The sequence below is a fragment of the Pseudorca crassidens genome, chromosome X (assembly GCF_039906515.1).
Source record: "Pseudorca crassidens isolate mPseCra1 chromosome X, mPseCra1.hap1, whole genome shotgun sequence".
In the NCBI taxonomy this organism is placed as follows: Eukaryota; Metazoa; Chordata; class Mammalia; order Artiodactyla; family Delphinidae; genus Pseudorca; species Pseudorca crassidens.
Genome location: NC_090317.1, coordinates 98,136,748 through 98,153,614, shown reverse-complemented (window position 1 = coordinate 98,153,614; position 16,867 = coordinate 98,136,748). Strand labels below are relative to the sequence as shown.

The following is a 16,867-nucleotide window of genomic DNA, read 5'->3' as shown; positions in this document are numbered from 1 at the left end:
CCCAGAAATCTCTTGGTCCATGTGAAGTCTTTCGAAATCTCTGCCAACGTCCTACCCAATCTCCCTAGACTGGAACACCCTGGTGTGAGGCCAGGGATCCCCAAAAGGCTCCACTTTCCCCTCCTCCAGGAGCCCAGAACAAGCAGTGGGAGGTGGGTGCTACTCTTAGGTCTCTGTAAAAAGTGCTGACACCTGGAACTAGAACAAGGCTTGCCACACTAGTTTTGCCACATAAAGCAATAAATCAAATTATCTAGACAGAGCAAAAGCCCTTTGGAAAGAGTGCCTACATCTACCTTTCCTAGGACTTTAATGAACAACCCAGGGACCAAAGTGGACTGGGGAGGCAACTGAGGGGGAAGCGGCTTGCAAGATGCTAGACCCTCCTGGACTCCTGGGGGTCCCCACAAAAAGCCAAGTCCCAAGACAAGCCGGAGGTTGGGGTGATCTCTCCTCTCCCCAACTTCTCATCCCAGCAGCGCAGGGTCGGCGCTCAACATCTCCTCCCCACCCCATGCTCAATTTCCTGGTCTGCCCCGGGCTTTCAGAAGCTTCGGGAACTATCCACACCCGATGCCACAGACGCCACAGGCTCCACGACCGAGGGCCGTCTCCAGCTCAGCTCGGTGGGAAGGGGAACGGGCAGGAGCGCCGGACACTCGGCCGCCCCTGCGGCTTCCCGGCCCCGGGCGGGTGGCTCCTCCAGCGGCCGAGGCTCCGGATGTGTGAAATGGCTCCAGGAGCGCCTGGGGCAGGCCAGGGCCTCCGCAGCGGGAGGGACCGAGGCGATGGCGGAGCCGGGTCCTCACCCCTCGAGCCAGCCAAACACGCCCCGGCCAGTGGCTCGCAGCCAGTGGCTTTCTCTCTTTTTTAAACTTTCCGGCCTTGGCGATCACCGCCGATTGGGACAGGATTTCCAGCCCCCGCCTTCCCTCCTCCACCCCCTCCGTGCAGGCCCTTCCAACCTCCAGGGAGGTGACCCCCGCCCCCGGGCACCGTGAGTCCCTGGCCCCGGCAGACCCTCCCCGCCCCCGCCACTTGGGCCACCTGGAGCGAGCCGCTTCCCAAAGCGATCGGCGTCCGGCCGAGTCTGGGACTGCTGCTGCGTCCGGGGAGGAACTCCCGCAGCCTGCAAAGGTCCAGGCCTGCCCGCGGCGGCATGCAGAACCGCCCCCTACTCTTGCTTTCTCCGAAAGACCTGACGCGGGGGACGGGGGGGCGGGGGGAGTTTAAGGCCTGTCTTTTAAAAAAAAATTTAACTCTTCAGATGCAAGAATTTGGGTGCCCTTGGCACGGTTATGAGCGCTCGGGTAGAACAATAGAAATGGGGGGTGCCGGAAATGGTGCAGGAAGACCCCTATAACCCTATAAACCTCTCCTCCCCCCAGCACTTACTATTAGCATTAAAAGATCCCAGTGCCCTCAATGCAATAGTGCCTGTTTATAACTTTTTCCTGCTGGGTCCCCGTACCCTAAACAAGCCCCCTCCTCACGTTTTGAAATCACCAGGGCAAAGACCGCTCCCAAATCTGTGACCTCCCGGAGCTCTTGGGCCTCTCACCTGCTCTGCCCCGGCACCCTGACCTGACTCACCCTCTTCCCCCCAGTAGTTCCTCTGGTTTGCACCTAGACAATAAATTTAGTTTAATTTAGCTTCCGGTCTTTAATTTTAGCAGGTCTCCTTTTTGCATGCAAATCAATAGGCAATTACCATCTAAAAGCTCGCCCAGCCCCGGGTCAATGTAAATTGATCATTGTCCGCCTTCCACAAAATAACACCGGGAGTCTGTGATGCATAATGAGATTATACTGGAAACTGTCTTTTAGATCAAATTATATTTTATGCTGTCAGGATCTTCTCCTAGCGGACTTCCCCGCTAGTCTAATCACGGGGCGCCGGAGCCCATGGGTGCCGAGGGGCGATGGCTGACCGGGGAGACATGGTTCTAAGAAATAACAAAGTGCGGGGACGCCCCCCCCCCCGCCGCCATTTCCAACACCCTCGACTAGGGGCAGGCGGAAATGAGCCTGCGCTGGGAAAGGGGGCCTTCTACAGAAACGTTGCGGGGGAAAAGCTCGTTGGTTAATTCCCATCCAACAGAAAGTCAGCTATCCCTTCCGGAAGAACACATGGGGGGCAACCAGCGAAAGCCGTCGGGCCGGGCTGGAGGTTGGGAGACGTCCCCGGCCAAGTGCTCGGGGCACAGGCGGCTCGGCTGCCACGGGGGTGGCCTGAGAAGACCTTCCACTCCTGCCCCGGCTGCTTCTCAAGCCAGCGCCACCATCTAGGCCCCGGCAGCGCAGCCAGCCTTGCAAACAGACGGAATCCTGCCGGCCGTACACTCGGGCGAAGCAGCCCGGTCGGGCCAGGCCGGCTTCGGCCTCCCCTCCCCTGACTGGGCGAGGCCCCTCCAGGCCCGAACCGTGTGAGCCGAGGGCTGGAGGCCTCCAGCCAGGAGAAGGTCCTCCCGCCCTTGCGCGGCCCCCGGGGCACGGGTGTGACCCTGGAGCTTAACAAAGGGCCTTCAGAGCTCCTTTCGGCCTCGGGCTGGCGGGGGAGGGGTGGGGCCAGCGGGGAGGGGAGCGGTACGGCGGCCCAAGTGGACCCGTGAGGCCCCCCGCCCCGCCGGGCTGGGTCTGCCGGGCCCGCCGCCCTCGAGGAAACCACCGAGGTGGCATTGCCGGGGCCGCCGGGCACTCCCGAGGACCGTCCTGGGGTTCGGGCGGCTCGGAGGCCGGCGAGCCTCCTGCCCAGCCCCGCGGCCCGGCTGTCGTGCCCGACCCAGCGCGGACTCCACCCGAGTGCGGTCTTCCCAATAAAAGCTGGAATTCCCGGCTGGGCTCAGACAAAGAGGGACCGCGGCAAATCGACGCCGCGGGCAAACCAAACCCAAACCGAGTTTACGCGCGCGTCTGGGGTCACAGAGGCGCCTGCTAATCCTCCCTACGCTGGCCGTCCCCGCACGGTCTCCTCAAGGGGGGAAAAAAAAGGGAAAGAAAGCATACCTCCCCTTGATTCCGCCCAGAGGCCGAGCTTCGCACTTCTTTCGGTTCAGTCTCTATCAGTTCACTAGGCCCCGCGCCACCTTAGCAAACAGGACTTAGAGGAGCGCAACATCCCTTGCTCCCGACCCAGAATGCAAAGCTACTCCTCTTTTTCCTCCACCATCCATCCTCTCAGGGTCAAGAACTCAGAAATCTTTCAGAAATCCTCCTACCTGCTCAAGTCTCTTCCCCACTCTAGATGGGAAGAAACTGTAACAAGAAGCAATCTTAGTAACCAAGGGCCACCCACCCTTAGCTAGGCACCGTTGCCCTCAGTTTCCCTCTAGCCAAAGACACATTATTTCCCAGTGAATGAGTGTGCGAATGTGGTTGTGTGGCCCACACTTCCGTGCCCAGCTCTGTCTCACTGGGCAGGAAAATCTTCATCAGGCATTGAGGAGTTTTTGTCATTCAGCCTGTGTATCTAAGCATGGATGTATGCATGTGAATGCTTTTTGTGTTTCCAAGTGACCCTCTTCACACCTTTAAATGGGCTTTTGTCTCTGGAACGAACTTACAGAAATTCTGCTCCAGTTTCCAGCTCAACAAAGTCTGGGATTTTCTCCTAGAATCTCGCTCTAGGTCTCAGTATTTGCATACCCATGTTTACATTCCTCGCGGCCAGTTCTTTATCTCTTCTGTATCTCTTGTTCCATGTGGGCACCAGAGCCCAAGTGTCTTGATTTGTCTCAGCACATGTCATTCAGGCGCACATCTTAATCTGTGCATTCCTGTCTAACACGTACACCTCCCCACGACTTACATTCTTGCTTTGCCTATATAATGTGGCTCGTTCCCAGACCAATATGGGTTTCCAGTTTAACGTAAGTAGAGGATCCCCTAAGACTACAAACCCTAAAAGGAAGAGGAGGGGGAAGGAGAGAGGAGTGTGACTAATGATTCATTTCTCTATAGGGTAACCCACCCACCAATTTCTACCTCAGGGAAAGAACGAGACCAATGCCTGCAGAGTTGTATTACATTTTTAGACCAATTCAACGCTGACCCCATGTATGTGTATACGAATGATCGATCTTGTACACATCACTATCCCACTCTTGTGTGGAGGCTGCCTCCCTGCACATATCTTATTTGAACTCTCCACAAGTTCATGGTTAGAACTGGTTTTATTTACATAGACAGCTCAAGGACCCCTTTGCTCGCTCCGATGCATACCTGTGCACACCGGCCAGGCATTTCAGGCTTGGGTCTTTGGTCGGCAGCACTCTCGGTCAGAGGCCCCACTGACTAAAGCTCTGAGCAGGCCGCTGGGAACATTAAGGTCTAACCTCTGCATCTCCCCAACTCAGTTCCTTAAGTGAGGGTGCCCACTGTGTGTGTTCACACCTCCCCCATTGAGAAGTATCGGGTCAAATTAGATCACCTAGCAACTGCGTTTGGTGCGTCGAAGAATCGAGCCCAACGTACCAGGATGTGAGATTGCATACACAGAAGAGAAAGGAAAACCCTAAGCCCAGACTCCCGCCTCCTCTCCCCAGGGGGCTACTTTGCCTCCAGGAATTTCTACTACACTCCCCACCCCCACTCTCCCTATCGTCTTTAAAGGGTTAAGAGAAACCCTCGCAGCCTTCCCTCCACCCTGGTCGCTGGGCCCGAAGGCTCGCTCGCTCACGGGAGTCTGCCGCCGCCTCCGCGGCCCGCCCCCCCTTCCCGTCCTTCAGCCGGGAGGGAGCCTGCATGCCTGTCTAGACCGATCTATCACAGGCACACCAACAACACCCGCGAGAGCGCGGAGACCCTACCCAGGTCCCCCTGCCCGCACGGTTCCCGGCGGACAGAACCCTGGAGCGTGACCGCGCCTGCAGGGTCTGGGTGGGAGCCTACGGGCTCGGGCTGCCCCGAGCGCACAGCGGGTCCGCCCCGGCCCCGGCCCCCAGCGCTCCCGCCAGCCCGGCTGCCGGGGCACAGTCACAGCTCTGCGCGCTGGGCAGTCCTATTTTTATCTTGTCTAATCCCAAACTGGGCGGGGAGCACAGGCGTCGTGCTTAGAGAACAAGAGATAGGCGAGGGAGGCGGGGAGGAGCAGCCAGGCAGCGACGCGAGCGGGAGCGAGTTAAAGACACAGTCGAGGCGACCGAGAGCAGGAAGAAAGAGCGGGCTGCGCGGGCCTCGAGGCGCCGCACGCAACGCGCCGCCCGGCGAAGTTACACTCGCCTCCCGGTCGCCCCTCGCCGCCCGTCCCTCCCCACTTCCCAGCGGCGCTCTCCGCAGCCCGGGCCGCGGGGCCCCGGCCTGTGTGGGAGGCAGAGGCCCGGCCGGCCCTGCAAAGGGCTGGAGAGAATCGCTAATGAGCTGTGCGGCCCATTGATCCGGAGAACACTTCCTAATTAACTCTCAGTCACCTACTGGTGACAGCGCCTCAAAGGACAGCGCTGGGGCCGTCCGAGCCCCAACCCCGACCTGCCCGCGGAGCGCCTGGCGCCCGAACCCCGCGCGCCCCCCCTCACTACCCCAGGCAATCCCGGTGAGTGGCGGCGTAAACCCGCACACTAAAGGCCAGCCTCGGATTAAACCTGGACGGCATATTAATCAACGCCATCTCCCCCCTTCCTCCACGCGGTGAAATCATGCCCAAAATAAACACGGGAACCAACACTGCAAAGCCCAGACCAGATAACAGGTCGGGGGTGGAGTGGGAAGGGTCGAGAAGCAAACGTATTTTCCAAGTGTCCACGTACAGGAGTCTCGGAGGCCGACAATTAAAATGCCTTCCACACAAGCAATTCTGTTGGCCAAACCGAATCCAACACCTCGTAAGGATTGATTTCGGCCCGCGGTGTCCGTTTCCAGTGCCACAGGAAGTGTCAGATGGCTAGAAATACCCAAGTCTGTCTGCGTTCACCACCCACCACCTTCTGGGGTGGGCCATTTCCTCCTCGTTTTTATTCCCAAGTCATTTTAAGGGTTTTTCTCCAGAGACTACCCCTAGAATCAAATACCACTACCCCTCCTCTGGCCTTCTCTCAAAAAAGAAAAAAACAAAAAAAACGGCTAAAACCCTGAGCTGTCTACTCTAGACACAGGAGGCTGTACGAATACCTATTTGAAGCGCGCTGGTTTCTTTTTTTAAGGTTTGTTTTTAAATACACATAACCCTCCCCCCTCCTTCGCTCTTCCATCCCCCCAACCCTTTAGACGCCGGCGGCGCGCGCCCTCGCGCGCGGGCACTCACAGCCTCTAGCTGGAGATCGCGGACTTTCTGGAAAAGATTCATTAACTGCAAATTAAGCCTCGCCCCGGCCTCGGCCTACACGCGGCCAGGCTCAGCCGTCTCAGGGACCCGGGGACGTGCCCACTCGAAAGTGCAGGCGGCGGGAAGCCCGCCGGGACCACGCTTGCCTCGAGCCGCCCTACTCCGCACACGGCGCCCCGGGGCTTGCTTGGTAAACAGCAGGAGCACGTCGCCGCCGCCCCGAGCCCCCTAGTTGGCGGAGGCTCTGCAGCGCAGCCGCCCGCCTGCTCCGAGCGCGGGCCCCGCGGCGCGGCGGCGCCTCGCCCTCCCCGCCTCGGCCGAGGATCGCGCCCGGGTGCGCAAGTTCCTCTTCGCCCTCAGCCTCTGCGCCGCACGCCCTCCGAGTGGGACCAACTTCCTCCGGCCGCAGACTCGCACACGCCCTACAGGGCTTTCCACCAGACTCCTCTCTGCCCAGAGGAGGACCCAGGTCTCGCCCCCCCGCCCGCCGCCGCCCCCGCACGACCTACCCCCACTCCTGGGGTCTCACAACTTAAAACCAACCCCACGACGTCGCAGGGAGGGTGGGGGTGGACCAGGGTGGCAGATTAAAATTTTAAAAGAACATTTACAAAACAAAGCGTCTGACCTGACTGGCTGGCTGGCGGGCGGGCCGAGTCGGAACCCCTCGCTCTGCTCGATTTCCTAGTATTTTTTTTTTAATCCACGTGATTCACGCTTTAGAGCAAGCCAAAAAAAAAAAAACAAAAAAACAAAAAACCGGGACTCCCCTCCCGAGTCGCGCGGCAGCGGCGGCAGGTCGAGCTCGGCTCGGCCCGGGGCGCCCGCCACACACACCCTCGCGCACGCACACGCCGTCGTTCCACGAGCAAGAACGAGCTGCCCCCGGAGAGGCGAGACGAGGCAGCAGCGGCTGGGGGTTTTTACAGTTCTTTCCCGAGTCGAAAAAGAAAGCAGACGGGAACCCGCCGCCCTCCCCTTCCTGCTAGCGAGCTAACGCCGAGCCGAGCTTCCCAGCTTCCAGCGCAGCTCACCCCCCCCGCCCCCCCCGCCCGACTCGCGGCGCTCAGCGACGACCGCGCTCCCGCGCACACAGGCACATACTGCCTGCAAACTTCCACTCCGCGAACTCCCTGCTCTCCTCCCAGCCCCCAGGGGGGCGGCAGGCCCCCCCGCCGCGCCCCCCCCGAAGCCCACGCCGGGCCGCTTAGGCTGGCTGCATTTTTAATAACTTACAGCTAGGAAATAAAAACGAAAGCGAGCAAGGCAGCCAAAGTGAAGCGCGAGGCACAAGCTTCGAGGGGTACGCGAGAGAGTCAGAGGAGCCACCCGCCGCTACTCTGGGCCCCGAGGGAGGGGGCCGACTGCAGTCCGCCGCACGCACGCTCGCCAGCCCGCGCGGCCTCCCCGGGGAAAGGTGTTCCGGGCACTGACCTGAAATCCCCGGCCGGGGAGTAAGCAGGGAGCCTGCGATCCGGCGCTTTGAAGTTTTCCCCGGAGCAGAGTCGAGGCGGCGAGGAGGAGCGACGGGAGGTGGGGTGGGTGGGGAGAGGTGTGCGGGGTTGGAGGAAAGTGGGGTGGCGACGTTGGCGATGGGAGAAGGGGCCGGGCCGGGGAAGCGCGGCGAACAGCAAAGTTTGCCGTCCCCCGCTGCCCGCAACCCGCTCGCGGCGCCGCGATCGCTCGCCTCCCTCGCCGTCTGCTGCCAGCCGGCTGCCCTCGGGGTCGGCCCCGCCGAGGGGTGGGCTCTGGGCCGGGTGGGGGCGGGGCAGGGCGGGGCGGGCTCAAAGCCTCCGGGCAGGTGGCAACAGCCCCGCGCGATCCTCCGGGCTCCGGCGGCTGGGCCGGGCTCGGCCGGGCTCAGCAGCTCTCGCGCCGCCGCTGCTGCCGCCCGCGCTCGGGCAGGAGCCCCAGCGCCATGTTGACGGTTCGCCGCGAGCGCCCGCTCGGGCTGGGTGTGTGAATGTGTGTGTGTGAGTGTGTTGGCCAAGTCTTCCCTGCGCGGCGACAGCGCGGCTTGGGCTCCCCGCCCGGCAGCTCGCGGGCTCCCCCTCCGCCGCCGCTGCCGCCTCGCTCCCGCTCTCGGTCGCGGTCTGGGCTCCGGCGCGTCTTCCCCGCTGCCGCCGAGCTCGGTCCGCGTTCAGCAAGGAGCGTAGCTCTGCCTCACCTCGCCGCTGGGAGCCCAGGCTCCGTCTGCCGCCGCACGCCGCGATCCCAACGCGTCCCCCCTCCCTGGTTCCCTCCTCTTCCTCCTCCCCCTCCCTCCGCCCTCTCGCCCGCCCTCCCTCCCTCCCTCCCTCCCTCCCTCCCAGCAGCCACCTCCCCTCCCCCCGCAGGCGCAGCGCTCGGGCGACAGCCGCCCGCCCGCCGCCGCCTCCAGCTCTCGCAAGTTTGAGCTCCCCCAGCCTCCGCTCACCCTCCGCTCACCCTCCGTTGCGGCGCCTGGGCGGTGGGGTTTCGGAGGCGTGATTCCCCAAGAAAGGTTTGCCCGAGTTTCCCCAACCGTCATCGATTCCCGGCGCGTTTCACCTCTCTGGGTCCGAACCCCAGACCACTTGGGTGGCGTCCCCCTCGCCCCTTGTCCTCCCCTCCCCCGCTCGGACCGAGTTGGCTGCGCACACCCCGCCCGGGCGCGCGTCCTGGGTGAGCGAGAGACCGACTTGGGCGGCGGCGGCGGCGCGGGCGGCCCGCTGATCCTGAGCCGAGGGGATGGGGGGCGGCGGGGGCGGCTCTCCCAGCCGCGCGCCGAGACTCCCCTCGCTACCCAGAAGGCCAGTGGAGGACCGCAATTACCATAAAGCGCCTAGCACTCGGCTCAGCCAAAGCTGTCAAACCCCAGCGGCAGCCGCCGCTGCCTCCTCTCGCCACCAGCGCTGCGCTCTCTCGGTCGTGCGTCCCCTCCGAGACCAAGCAGAGCCTGGCGAGTGCGCGTCGGTGCCCATCCACACCCTGGGTCCCCCCTTCCTCCCGGAGAAGCCCTTTCCCGTTTCGGTGTCAAGAGCTACCTGAAAACACCACCTTGGGCAACGGTGGCCGTTCCGCCCGAACTCCGCGCCCGAGTTCCCCGGACGTTTCGATTGTGTGGGAATTGTTTGGAGAGGCGGGGGATGGAGGAGGCAGCCCGTGGGGCACAAGGAGGCGGGGGTGGGGGCGGTAGGGGAGTGGAGATCCACCAGAATTTCTCCCCGTTCTCGGGCATTTCACAGTCTGCATCTCAGATGATTAGAGGGTCTGTCCTGACCCCTCACCCCTGCCTCGGGAGATTATCTCCCGCGTTTTATTTTCCTTGGCAGGGAGCAACTTTTGGCTTACACCGTTCGCTCCATAAATTTCCACTCGGTAACGTCGTGCTGATCGGAGCTCGGCGGCGGCGTACAGCCTGCGCCCGCAGCAGTTCAATTCAATTGACACGTATTGAGCTTCTCCAGCGCACCCGGCGCGGCGCTGGGCGCGGGGGGAGGGCAGGGGCAGGCAGGCGAGAGGGGGAAGCGGAGAGGCGAGGTTCCGGCCTCCCCAGAGCGCAGAGCCTCTAGGGCGAGCCGAGAAGCCCCAGTTCGTGAAGCGGGCGGGAAGGGGTGGGAGTGGGGGAGGGGTGTTCCGGCCTAACCGGGCCCGGACACCGCCGCAAGAGGTGACCCCACTCCGTTGCTGGATAGGCTCTTTTGATGCTGAACGTGGGGGAGTCTCTTTCTGCCTAAGGACAAGATGGTGCAGGCTCGATGAGAACATCAATCCGAAATGGAGGTGGCTTGTAAATTCCACACGGAAAGTTTTAAAATATCCTGGAGCGTCTCCATGCCAAAATAATCAAGAGCATCTCAAGTTGATTACTAAGTCAAGGTCAAGGCCAAAATCAGCTCTAGCTAGCAGATCCCTTTAAAAAATTAGACTTAATACTGACTGCAGGACTGGTGTTAGGTGCGATTTTATTTATTCTGTTTTAGTTCTCAGTACATAGTTATAAAAACAGCCCTTTTCAAAGCAGAAGTGAAACATCTCTACCGTTTGAAACCCGAAACTTCGGGCAGAATTAAATCTTCATGCTCCAGAGCTGCTTAAAACAACTGATGCAAAAGACAGGCGGGCAAGTGCCCCTGTGAGCAGTTCCCAGCCCTGCTGGGCCGCCACGGCTTCCAGGACCCGTGCCTGCATAATGGAATGTACGCCTTTTTCTTCCTGGTCTCTCTGGAGGTGGGTGTCTCTGAAGGCTAACCCACACATTTTTTTAATCTCCGGTAACAAGCAGAAAGACACCTGGACTATTATGCTGTAAAGCTATTTTTTATAAAGACATTTTAGGGCCAGACATTAAAAGTTATTAGACTGAACGCATGCAACTTACAGACACAGCTGGAGAAAAGGCCTCTGGTTGTGTGTTGTAGCAACATTTCTTTTTGAAGCAACTCCTTTTATTCAAAACAAATCTAAAATAACCGGGAAGGCTGAAGTTGGGTATTTGTGGGGAAACACTCTGAATGCGGTTCCAGGCAAGGAGACCGCTGTGCCACTGTGGGCCGAGAGGGAGAGCTGGCCTGGGTGAGTGCGGAGCCGTGCCAGGCTCTTCTGGCTCAGTTAGGCCACCGCAGAGACCCTGGCCCCATGCCCGGCCACCTTCTCTCCCCTTCCCATGCCTCCCCAACTCTCCCCCCATGCACAGGCTTTTCCCGGAGTTGAAAGTTGCGTGTAACCGTCCAGAACTTTTGGAAAATCCAGGAACCAAGTTAAAACACGGAGTCTGCTGCCTCTCCGAGTCCTGTGGCCTCCCGGGGCTGCTGACAAAGGGGCCTGTTTGTCTAACTTTAAAAGTTAAAATGAATTGGGGAGGGGGGCGGTGCCGTAAATGCGAAGGGGCCAGAGGAGGGCTGACTGTGGGAGAAATTTGATGCTGGAGACAAACAGACCAGTAAATTCGCCTTTGACTTAATTTGCAGCATGCGGGCACACGCGCGCACACACACACACACACACACACTTTTTAAGGAGTCTTGCCTCCGTGGTATCCTTGGTGGGATTAAAAGGTTTCTCTTCCATCTCCGAGGGATATATTTTGCAACTCTGCGGGACTTTAAAAAATATCTTATTAAGGCAGTCCTAAGAGGCATGAATGTACGTGGGGGGGGAGGGGGTTCATGACTCCCTGGGGATTAAAATGTGAGTTTTTCCTGAGGTGCTCTAAGGTGGAGGAGGGGGAGGGAGTTTACACCTATTGGCCCGGTTAGTTGGCATTATTCCAGGGAGGAGAAGCAGAAAGCTCAGGAATGGCAGTCCCGTCTTGTGTCCTCACTTGGGAAGGGGCTCCGGGAGTGGGGACACCGTGGAGCCTGCAGCCTGTGCGGGCCCACTCCTGCTCCCTCCTCCCCTGCCCTCCCACGAGTCCCTCAGGAGCTGACCTGGGGGTCAGGCTGCTACACTCGGCACTCAGCAAGGGGAGGATTTCAATGAAAGCAAAGGAGGAGGCGGCGGGAGAGAGCCAGCGAGTGAGCGCAAGGGAGGGGAGGCCGCACAGGCAGCGGAGAAATAAAGAAATAGGCACAGAATGGCGAGGTGCTTCCAACTGAGCCGCAGGGCCGCTCCTCTCCCACCTGCCTCTTGTCCCCTGGGAAGGGTCTCCCAGTTATAACCTATGGCTCTCGGGCACTCTCTTTCTGCGGATTCTATCCAGCCTCTGCAACTGGACAAGCAGGTTGGCACTTCCGGGGAGCAGGCCTGGAGCCTGGTCGCCCTTTTCCTGCCAGGCTGACTGTGTAAGGTCTGCCAGGCCCTCTTCCACACCTTCAGTCACCGCCCAAGGCCTAGGGGAAAGGCCATGCATCCCGTGGTGCGGTTCTTACCTGGAGTTTGGGGGACCCTGGGACCCTAACATGGTGCGCGGGGTTTGTTTGTAACATACTTGCAGGAACTAAGTCATAAAGCTCTGTAGGCCCCGATGGCGCTCTTCGGAGGCTGTTCTCATGTCTATGCCACTGGTGATCGGAATAGGTGGGATTTGTGTGATTACAGAGAATGCATTTTTACTCTATATAGTGTGAGCTAGCCTGTTCATGTAAACTATTTTTAAAAACAAACACCTACAATGACAGTCTTCCCTGGTCACTTTGTAAAAGAGCTCTGGGCTTACCAAGTGGCACTTAGAAGACCCACTGGCCCATCTTCCAAGCACAAGGCATCCTTGTCCCAGGGATTTCACTTATCTGGAAACATCTAAAGGGAGCTGCCTTCCCTGGTAGGAGTCTGCTAGACTTAGAGGTCTCCAGGTTGAAGACAGTTGCTCTGTCTAGTCTTTGAACGGTTACGGGGCGTTTGTGGGGGGAGGGTCCAGACGGCAGGCCCAACATGGTAGCAACTGCCTCTCCGAATTTCTGGTCTGGGCTAGATTTTAGGCTCTGACCAGGCACCGGTGGGTGAACTACCGCCGACACTGAGGGGCTTGCTGGGTAGACGGATGTCAGCCGAACGAGCATAGATACTGGCGGCTTGGGGAGGCCCCGTCTTGCGCCCCACCTGGCCCCTGCTTAAGAGCCCTCGAAGCCACCGAGCTGGGCTGGATGCGCCTGTAGATAGACTCAGATGCCACGTCCCGCCCCGGCTGCTTATTTAGCGAGGTGCCTCCAGCTCATATTCTACCCAGTCGGGGTCAGCGAGTGGGAACCGCGGGGAGAGGGGGCGGAGAACACCAACTCCTCGCTCGCAGACCCAGCAGGGCGGCCTTCCGCCCGAGCCGTTTTATTTGCAGCTTCCCTCCTCGGTGGCCGCGGGCCCCCTGCGGACACGCACCACCCTGAGCCCCTTCGCGGGCACTATCCCGGGGCCTGGAGGGATCTGGAAGGCTCCGCCAGCCCCTCGCTCGGGGTAGGAAGGGAGTACCGCCCAGCAGATGAAAACGCGGCGCTGGCCTGTCCCTAAGTACCTCTGAGGCCACCACAAAGTCGGGCGCAGAGGTGAGTGGCGCGGGGCGCTTGCCCCGGGAAGGTCAGCCAGGGAGCAAAGCTTGGGGCTAGCGCAGGGCTGGGGATTCCAAACAGCCTAATCCGCTGCACTTCCCCCCCTCCCTCCCTCCCCGCTCCGGGTCCAATCTGCTCGGCCTTCGCCCGCGATGCTCCCCCCATCCCGGCGTCTCCAGCACGTTGGCAGTCGCGCAGCCCCCGGCCGCGAGCGCGGGGGGGTGGGGTGGGGTGCGCAGGGTGGTTTGTTTTGCGAGGCCTGACAGAACCTTCTGTGTGCGGCGGAGGGAGGAGGCTAATGCATAATGCACAGCGCCTGGAAGCCCGGCCATTAGCGGCCTGTCGGTGACACAGACAAACGACTGAGAGGGAGGAGATCCAGCTCGCTCTGGAGTTTAAATATACCAGCGTGGAGGGGAAACGCCATGATTTAAAAGTGTGTGTTTGCAGACACTCGCATATATTTTAATGATTTCCAGCAGGCCGTGCGCCCCAGCCTTGCATCCCCCTCCCCAAAGGGGGGACATGTATGGGGGGGGTAAGAATGAAGGCAGAGTGAGAGGCCTCAACCCGAGACCCATCGCTAGCTTCCGAGGGATGAAGGGGAGAAGAGGTTGGTAAATGCACCGCGGAGAAAGTGAGGCCTAGGGAAGCCACACGACCCAAGGCCATCCCCAGATTTTTGTTTTTTTAAATCTGGCCATCGAGCCTTCCACCCCGGACTGGACCTTCTACGCTGTACTAAAAAGAAAGGCCTGGGGGAAATAATAAACCCTACTACCCCGGCTTCCCCCCAGGTGCCCACATTTTTGAATCTTCCCTTTCCACCGACAATCCAGAGACCTCCTTCCTCCCCGTTTAACACACCAGTGTTTTTTAGCAATTAAGGCGAGAAGGGGGTGGGGATAAAGATAAGCCAATTTTTTTTTCCGCCATGCAAGTGTGAAAGATAAGATAACGCTAAGCTGAGGCAAAGCGGCTGCTTACAACCTCCCCTCAGCGATTTTGATCGGTCACTTCTTATCTCACAAAAATGCTCCTTTCGAAAACTGCATCAAAAAAAGAAAAAGGCTGAAGGAAAGCATTTTCATTTGGAACTGACATTTAAAACTCACCTTCTCTACACCAGCAACTCCTCCCCATCCGCGGGGCTCCCCAGGAAAAGTCGCACCTCGACTACAGGGTTTCAGGCTTTCTCGTGGGGGGCAGGATTACTAGTGTAATTAGGGTGAATAAAACCAGGGATGCGTGATGAGGATTTATCCTGCATCCAACCCCAGCCTCGCAGCCGGGTTTTCCTTCTCTGAGTTCCTGGTCGCTGTTTGTGTTTCACCATCGCGCTCGTGTGTTAAAACTAAACAGGTAGTTATATTTGGGAGGATCGTATAACTGTGTCAACACGAAGCGGTTGTTAATGCGAAATAATAAGAAACTCTGCTGATTTTTACAGGCCCCTGTAAAGGATGGAAAAGGCGTCATGCGCCCCGGAACCCGAGAACTCTCAGCCGAACTGGACTCTCGGGGAGTCTTATAAAATTCTTTTCTCGCACAAAAATCTCACCAAGGGGTTTCCGGAAGACTTTGTATTTGTTGAGGGAGGTTTCGGTATTGAACTCCAGGCCCGCAGGGCGGCCTGTAAATTCCCCCCCAGCCCAGCCGCTGGCCCCAGATCGCAAACATCAAGGCAGGCGCCCCAGGCTGAGTTGATGAACCTCTGCGCCCACCTCCGGCTTACAGCTCCCGAGCTCCCACTTCTTCACCCCCCATCCCGGGTTCGCAACTCGGCGCTGGGCGCAAACCGAGTTTGCCCTCTCCGGGCACGACCTAAAGCCCGGGGCTAGCCGCGGCCGGATAGTCCCCGGGGAGCCGAAACCGCCGAGCGGGGAAACCCCTCCTGTCGCCCTTCCGCGAAAAGCCTGGCCCCGGCGTAGGCGCCAAGCAAACGGGCATCCGCTGACAGCCGGGCCTCACGTAAGGCCCACACGCGTCCCATTAGTCAGCCTGAGTTCCCCTCGGGCGAGCAGTCTGGCGCGGCCCCAAGGCCAGGCGCGAGCGGGGAGGGGGTGCGGGGCCGCGGCGAGCTGGGAGCGGGGCGGGGGCGCGGGCTCTGCGGGGCCCGGCCGGGCTCGGTTCCGCGTTCCTGGGCCCGCGGGTAAGCTGAGCCGGCGGGGCAGGCCGCTCCCTGGCTGGCGCCGAGGCGCCGAGCTGCGCTTCACGTGCCCGCCATATCAGCGGCGGCGGCGGCGGCGAGGAGCGGGGGCAGGGAGGCGCGCCGCAGCTCCCGCGGGGCCTCCGGCCCCCCTTCCCCCGCCCTGCGGGGGGCTGGGTCCGGACCACCCCGCAGCCCCCATCCCCGCGCCGGCCGAGAGCGGCGCTGCCAGACGCCAAGAGGCTTCTAGGGCGCCGTTCCGAAAGCTGCGCGACGGCGGCAGCCAGGGGAGGGTGCTCCTCGCGGCCGCCCCGGGAACTTCCCGCCGCCCCGCCGCCGCCGCCGCCGCCGCCGCAGTCACCGGGGCCGGAAGCCCTTGCGCCGCCCCGAGCGGCCTCCGCTGGCCCCTAGGGCTGTTCCAGACGAGGGCTGGTCGCGCGTCACCTTCGATCCCTCCTAGTCCCAGGCGGCCGCCCTCGCCCTGGGGCATCCCCATTTAAACCCGGAGGACCCTTCTAGAGGTCCAGCGGGACCTTCCTCTATTACCGCCATCAACGCGGCTCCCCCGGCAGCTGGGACAGGAGGGGCGCGGAGCCGCCACTCCGGCCGGGCAGGAACACCTGCTCCCGGGCCCTGCAGCTGGGCGCGTGGTGCCGGGAGAGGCTGCCTACTGTTGTGTGCAGAGATCGCGGAGGAGAAAACGGGGCTCCGAAGCTCAGGGCCAGGCGCAGCCGCGCCCTGGCCGCCCCCAACTCCCACCCTTTCTGTGCGATCAAGCCCGAAGCTCGGGGACGCGGGTCTCCCTGAGGGTCGAAGGGCCGCCACCCCTGGGATCCAGCTTCTGGCCTCAGGAGGTCGTTCGCAAGATAGATGGGGCAAAACCTGTTTTGGGAGTCTTCCCGGTGTCCGCCCCCGCTCTCCAAACCAGACACACTCATCTCCCCTCGGCCCCCATTCTAGCCTCCGGCGGGGGACAAGAGTAGGTCATGGCGGCACTGGTACGGGGTTCGGACTTTGCCACGCGGCGTGGGCAGGGCCGATGGACCCTCCCCATCTCCTGTGTGCCCAGAGGAGATCGGGCAGCCGAGATGACCTGCGCCGCTTGCCCTGCCTCACCCCCCCTCCCCCGTCCCGCCCTCCCCGGAGCTCCTGGCCCAGGGCCCGGCCGGGGAAGGCGTTGTTTTGCCAGCGGGAGCCGAGCGAGTGCGCAGAGAAAAGCCTCCCTGCTCTAATGAGAGTGCACACAGCGCTGCAGCGAGGAGGATGATTACCCGGCGGGCGGGGGGGCGCGGGGCCGGGCCGCGGGCGGCGTGTGCGGCGGCCCCGCGGGCCCGGAGTCCCCGCCTGTCTGGCTGCTAATCGCACGCTTTCTGCTGTTACGGAGGCAGGCGGGAGCCGGCGGCCAAGCCCAGCGCCGGCGACTCGGCGGGTGACACGGAAACATGGCGCAGCGCCCCTCCCCCGCCCGCCCGCCCTCCCTGCGCTCCCGCCTCCCGCCTCGCACTTCCTCCCGCCCGC

The 16,867-nt window shown here is 61.1% G+C and overlaps 1 protein-coding gene across 12 annotated transcripts in view; it reads right to left on the bottom strand.

The window, feature by feature from the left end:
• The window catches only part of BCOR (BCL6 corepressor), a 116,333-nt gene that overhangs the window by 37,820 nt on the left and 61,646 nt on the right, over positions 1 to 16,867 (bottom strand). For 5 of the 12 annotated variants that reach the window (XR_010940051.1, XM_067723809.1, XM_067723818.1 and 2 more), the window contains exon 1: positions 7,694 to 8,454. The exons of 3 other annotated variants lie outside the window; for them this stretch is intronic. The gene's annotated coding sequence lies outside the window, so the exon portion shown is untranslated. Of the gene's footprint in view, positions 1 to 6,887; positions 7,234 to 7,693; positions 8,455 to 8,686; positions 8,836 to 9,052; positions 9,145 to 9,264; positions 9,342 to 16,867 lie in introns of those variants that run through there. 4 more of the 12 variants (XM_067723811.1, XM_067723816.1, XM_067723815.1 and 1 more) reach the window with 4 other exon arrangements.